The 6,612-nt window shown below is 41.3% G+C and overlaps 1 pseudogene; it reads left to right on the top strand.

The window, feature by feature from the left end:
* Positions 1 to 27: 27 nt before the first annotated feature.
* On the top strand, positions 28 to 6,581 carry LOC115122842 (glycosyltransferase 8 domain-containing protein 2-like; annotated as a pseudogene).
* The last annotated feature ends 31 nt before the right edge of the window (positions 6,582 to 6,612 follow it).

The following is a 6,612-nucleotide window of genomic DNA, read 5'->3' on the forward strand; positions in this document are numbered from 1 at the left end:
ACATGCATCCTATGAGAAATAATTTATGAAGCACAGTTGCTATTGTAGAGTGCAACGCAATCTCAGTAATTATCTACAAGAAGGCATGTGGCCGCAATCTCAGTAATTATCTACAAGAAGGCATGTGGCCGCAATCTCAGTAATTATCTACAAGAAGGCATGTGGCACCCGCGGAGCTTTCCATGGGTGAACAAGATTAGACACATCTGGAAAGAACTTCCTGAAGAAGAAAAAAAGATGTAAAGTTGAGTGGGTGAAGTAGCTTCGCTTTGTAGCATTTATTCAAGACCATGTGCAGAGACCGTGGATAGTTAAGCGTTGAGAATAATTGTGGTAAATTAATATATTTTATGACACATTGTTGAATTTAGAGTTTTGCTTTGATTGTGTGCGTTGTTGTACATAGCTTGCATTGCTCTAAAGCTAGAAAAGTAGACACACCCCTTTTTAAGAAGGTAATATTCATATTTTTTTATCATTATCATAATCTACGTGTGATGCATTGAGTAGATTGCTATAGGTTCATCTGAGATTTTTTAAATTTCATTTGTGCAATTGTTACATAAACCAATGTAAGGCTATTGTATTTCCTAGGTTGGATATCCGCTAAGTAGTTGCCCATAATGGAGAAAAAAAACATACGCTTTCCATGAAAAAGGTGTGCAACATGGCAGCAACTAGGCTACTTAGGAGCCTACTTTATGTTTCCTTATCATAGTTGAGGTAGCCTGTGTGGTTATGAAGCCAGACTATGGCTTTCTTCATGTGGCGTTAGCAGAGGCTGAGTGTAAAATAACAGTTGGCATTGACTCCTTTGACACCTTGAATGACGGTTCACTTTTGTGAAGAAACTGCATTTAATTTACCAGAACGGATAGTAAAATATTTGTTTAATGAGGATTCCCTAGTTCTTCTACATGTTTTAAATCTCACATACAGGAGGCTATTAAAAACAACTTCATCTTGTAAACTCCTGATTAAGCCATATTTATGACTATCCATCTGAGATTAGTTTGGATTCATTTAGAGAAAGTTGACCCAAAGAGCATGTGTGTAGAGAACACTGAAAAGAGTCTGGAACCCCTAAAATACAAATGAACACAATCCAAACTCTGTCACCATTTGCATGTTAATGTTGTATAAGACAAGGGTGCAAAACACTTCACCTAATGGATATTTTACAACCACTAAAAAACATTACCAAGTCGTTTATACTGGCTCAGTCTTGCTTTCTACGGAGGAGAACTTGCCCAGAGAATATGTCTGCAGCATGTGTGAAAAGTCTGAACTAATACAGATATTATTATTTCTATCTGACATCAATGGAGTGGAAGTATTTTCTCTGAAAATGGGCAGAAGAGTACAGTATGATGATCTCACAGCTGAACTAGTTTTTGTTAGTTTATCCAGCACCAAAAACAACACAGCTTGTCATGTCACTTTTATTGGTTGTTTATAGAGTAGTTTACACCTCTCTACTGTTTACTTACACATTACATCCAAAAGAGACAGTGGGTGAGCGAGACGGAGAGACGTCAATGTCGACAGAGTTAGGATTTAAGCATAACAAATAGAGAGTGTCTCTCTAGAGGCTTACTGAAAAATGCCACTAGGAAGGAAGCACCAAGAGTCTCTTGACAACCAGATCCACATGCGTGCTGATTCACCAGGCCCTTAGTGTGCCATGTATATCACACAGAGAAACAGTGCAATATGTACTGCATACTACATTAGATATAACTGTATTAGCCAACACCTTGGGCTACAGTATACATTTACCATGCTGATAAAGTAATATAGAGAGTGACCAGGTACAAAAGTCATGACATTCAATTGTCATGTCTGTTCAGTTCTGCAGTTGCGGTGTGTGGACAATCTCACCGTGTAGTGTATGTGATCCTCATAGCGTAAACATGATCATGTTGCAGGATCTTTATTTCCATCAGCAAATGTTTCAGTGGAAACAGACTAGGGTGCAGGTAGCCTAGCGATTTAGAGCATTGAGCCAGTAAACAAAAGGTTGCTTGTTCAAATCTCTGAGCCAACAAGGTGAAAAATTGGTCCATGTGCTGTTGAGCAAGGCACTTAACCCTAATTGTTCCAGGGGCGGTGGACAATAGTGACCCCACTCTTTAAGGGTGTCTCAGGGGAGTTGGGATATGCAAAAAAAAACTCTCCAATCTCCCAATACACACATGCATATAATAAACACTTTTACATGTGTGAAATAGGACAATATAAGCACCCACTAAATGATTTAATATTATAAACCAGTTGGTCTCAACATTTGTTTTTGTTAACTGTACCCCCAATCACATTTCACTCTGCCCGAAGTACTCCGTCTTTTGCCTCCTCTGCAGCCAATCATTAGGCCTAAGTTCTTATGACTCTTCCTAAGTGCCTCCTGTGGATAGGCGAGGTACCCTGATGGGTACTGGTTTGTTTACCAGTACCCATTAGGGTACCTCGCCTACTCAGGCTCATGTGAAGCCCAATATTAAACTATTAGTGTTGATTTGGAGGTATGTTTGTCAGAGGGGTTTTCCTGTGTTTAACAGCTGTATTGAGGACTGTGTCTATCTGAGAGGACTGCCAGGTCTTGTTCGGGAGCACCTCTGGGAAGGATTTATGTCTGTGAAGACACCCTTCTGGATCCTCAACTGTGCACCAATGCCAAGGAATATGGCAGTCCCTCCCCCTCGCTTACTCTTAGTCTATTTGTCTTCGTGTCTGTCTGCCTTTGAATCTCACTGCTTTCTGCTTCTCTCTGTCTTTTCAGATGTGTCTGTCTGCCTTTGAATCTCACTGCTCTCTGGGGTTCTCTCTGTCTTTTCAGATGTGGCTGGAAGAAACATGAACAATGGCTCTTTTGAGGAAAAGTGAGTGACCACAGGATTGCCCCTGTAATTAAGTTTTGACATCATTACCTTTTCATATATATATTAAATGAGTAATAAAACATTGTTGCATGTAAATACTCTTGTAAACATGGTGGTTGTGGTGGAGATGGTAAAGCACAACCCTCCCCAGATTCCTCTGGAGTATACTTTGCCTCAGCTGAGTTGTAACGCTTCCAACACCTCCATAAATTATGTTTGAGTCTCTCTCTCGCATCCCAAATGTTCCTCAACACTGAGGTAACCAGGAAAGCAGGCCTGTAAAAGTCCCATTTCATCATCTCAGTCATCTGTTCTTCACATTCAATACATGATGCAACCATTCAAGGATTTTTAATCAGTTTCCACAACAGTTGTGCCTTGTTCTACACCCTTATTTTATACAGTCTATTCTTTACTTAGAAAGTTAACAGATGCCTTTACTCAAACAACACAAACAGTTGATTTTTGGCACAGAGTACAGTCGGGTAGCCTGGTTTTTAAACATTGCCAGAAGTGAAGCAATATTTTAATTACTATTTATTTGTTATTGTTGAGGCAGACAGTTTAGGTCATCCACGGGTGAACGTGTCAGCACAAGATTGATGCCACTCAGGTTGACTACAGCTGACACATGGTTGAGGTGGGTGGATAGGAAGAGAAGGGCAGGTATAACTATTTTATTAGGTAGAATTAGTCATGCCACCTGGAGGATGAGTCGTAAAAGACAATGAGTGCCATGTTTGAGTATCTCAGCAATATGTGATCTGCCATGATTGGATAAGAGGTGACAGCATTACAGTGGAAACTGTGCTTAAGTAAAACTGATCCAGTTTGGAAGGACTTCTGCTTCAGTTCCCTTGCATCTGACTTTATTGAATGGTCCCTTTCTCTCCCTCTCTCTCTGCTGTGTCACAGTAAACCATATCCTGCTCATGATGCTGGTTCTCATAGTGTGTCTACTCCTGTACAGTAAGCTGTTCAGAGGCCCGTCTCGGCTCGAGAAGGGAACTAGGACTTGGCAGCACTAGAACCTGCCAAGAACAGCAGTTGGCATGAGGCTATGAATGCTTGTTGATTATGGGATAGCTTTTAGGGGAGAAATTACTTAGCAATTTAAATAATTAATAGCTTTTTAAAATAGAAAGAAAAATAGACTACTTTTGCTATTTTATTAGGATCCCCATTGGCTGTTACAAAAGCAGCAGCTACAGTACTGTTCCTGGGGTCCACACAAAACATGAAACATAATACAGAATGACATAATGCAGAATATCAATAGACATCAGCTCAAGGACAGAACTACATAATATATATTTTTTTTAAAAGGCACACGTAGCCTACATGTCAATGCATACACACAAACTATCTAGGTCAAACTTGACCAAGCCCAAACTGGTTGTACTTCCCTCACAGAAACCAGGAAGGACCCAGAGTGTGCGCCAAAAGTTCCTGTGGAGAAGGCTGCGGAGGGAGAGGATGACATCCCAGTGGTCATCTGTGCTGCGGAGGAACGAATGGGCGGTGCCATGGCAACCATCAACAGCATCTATAGCAACACAGATGCCAGTGTGTTTTTCATCATTGTCACTCTTCGTGATTCCATCAAGCTGACAAGGTGTTTCACACTAATCTCTCCCCTTCCATTGTCACTGTGTTATTTGTAGCAATTTCAGTTCCTAGTACCAACCCAGGATGTTTTAATGAATTGATTATCTGAATTGTTTCAATAAAGGCCTCAAAGGACAACTGAGAAATTACTTTAAAATGGAGTGAGTTGAACTGTCATTATATTCATTTGTGTTTTCATAGACAGTACATAGAGAAGACCACGCTGAAGGGCATTAAGTGTAAGCTTCTGGAGTTCAACCCCCATGGTTCTGAAAGGTGAAACCAGATTCCTCCCGACCAGACCTGCTGCACCCAGTGAGTAACATACACTCACACAAGCACCCACATAGGAACTAATTATAACCTAACCACAGTCACTGTCCCTAAAGTCCCTGTTTTGATTGTTTTGCAGCTGAACTTTGTACGCTTTTACTTGCCGCTCCTTGATATCAGACACAATAGGGTGATGTCATTGTGCAAGGTACAGATATGTGTCCTTATCTTTGTGCCATTCAGTCCAGTTTTGTCTTGCGCTGTAGTTGAGATAAATGGGTGTCTGCATTTTCAGTACTTACATTCAGTAACGACAAGTGACATCAATGACTTGTACCATACCAAGCTGGAGAAAGGCTGTGCTGCTGCCTTCACCACAGACTGTGACCTGCCCTCCACCCACGAGATGGTGCGCCGCAGGGTAGTGCCTATTTATTTTTGCACAAGAGGGCATTTTTTGCCAAAATAACATCGGCGGTACCTCTATTACAATCAATCTTGGTAAAGGACAATATATTGAACTTGAGTTTATCCTACACCTAGCCTAGAAGATACTCTCTAATTATCTTCTGAAATAACAACCCGACAAGCAGTCTCATAGATCTCAATGCTGAATAAACTTGATCAGTTTGTCTCCGAATCTGAATCCAAATCAAATTCCTTCCCTAATGAACCTGTCTCCAAGACAACGTACATGGGCTTCCTGGGCTACAGGAAGTGAGAGACCTGGGGATCAACCCCAGCGACTGCTCCTTTAACCCTGGGGTGTTTGTGGCCGACATTGGAGAGTGGAGGAAACAGAAGATCACCAAACAGCTGGAGAAATAGTTGCAGGAGAACTTAAAGTGAGTAGAGAAGTATGTTTGACTTGTGATCATATCTTTCCACATAACCACCAAACTGACCTAAGACCAGGTGAATCCATAAGTAATTAACCCTGCTGTCTATAACAATAATAAACAGATATTCATATGAAAACTTATTACTTATGTTTCATTTGAATATCATAAGGGAAATTAAATGTAAAATGTTCTATTTTGATGCCCTCCTCCCCTAGGGAAAACATGTACAGCAGTGCCATGGCAGGGGGTGTGGCGACTCCTATGCTGACCGTTTTCCATGACAAATACACAATCATCGATCCTCTGTGGCACGTCCGACACCTGGGTGAGATCACCTCACCTTGATGACATCACCACACCTCATACATAGCACAGCAGAGCCATGTACAGAGATATGGGTCTGGTACACAGGCTTGGGTGTCATAATGTAGGATAGAGCTACCTCGAGAGGATGATTTACTGTGTATTCTGTTCTCTTTTCCTTTAGGCTGGAGCCCAGATGCCCGCAACTCTGAGACCTTCCTCCAGGGGGCACACCTGTTGCATTGGAACAGCCGCTTCAAGCCCTGGGACTACCCTTGTGTCCACCTGGTCCGGTGGGAGAAGTGATTCATCCCAGACCCCACCAGGAAATTCTTGTTGGTACAGCCTGAGGGTAAAATCTGAGGGATGTTGAACAGAGGTTGTGTAGGGTCATTTCAGACTGTGAACAGTAAATATTGTGGAGGCCTCTTTCTGATAATAAGTCCTATTGCTGTTTTAACATCTTTTGAGATGGTATTTCTTTGAGGGTTCCTATCAAACCGTCTTCAAGAACTCCAAGCGAGACATGTACAGAATCAAAAATGTATATGGTCGTTGTGAGCATAATTGTATTGGTTGTTTTGACTTGAAACTCAACAATGTGATCTCTTAAAGTCTTTTCCTAAATAAAAAGCTGGATGTTTGACTGTGGAAATTCTGACTTGGCTGACTATTGGCTAAAAAAGAACAGAAATGACAGGTAAAAA

This window comes from Oncorhynchus nerka, linkage group LG23, assembly GCF_034236695.1.
Source record: "Oncorhynchus nerka isolate Pitt River linkage group LG23, Oner_Uvic_2.0, whole genome shotgun sequence".
Classification (NCBI taxonomy): domain Eukaryota; kingdom Metazoa; phylum Chordata; class Actinopteri; order Salmoniformes; family Salmonidae; genus Oncorhynchus; species Oncorhynchus nerka.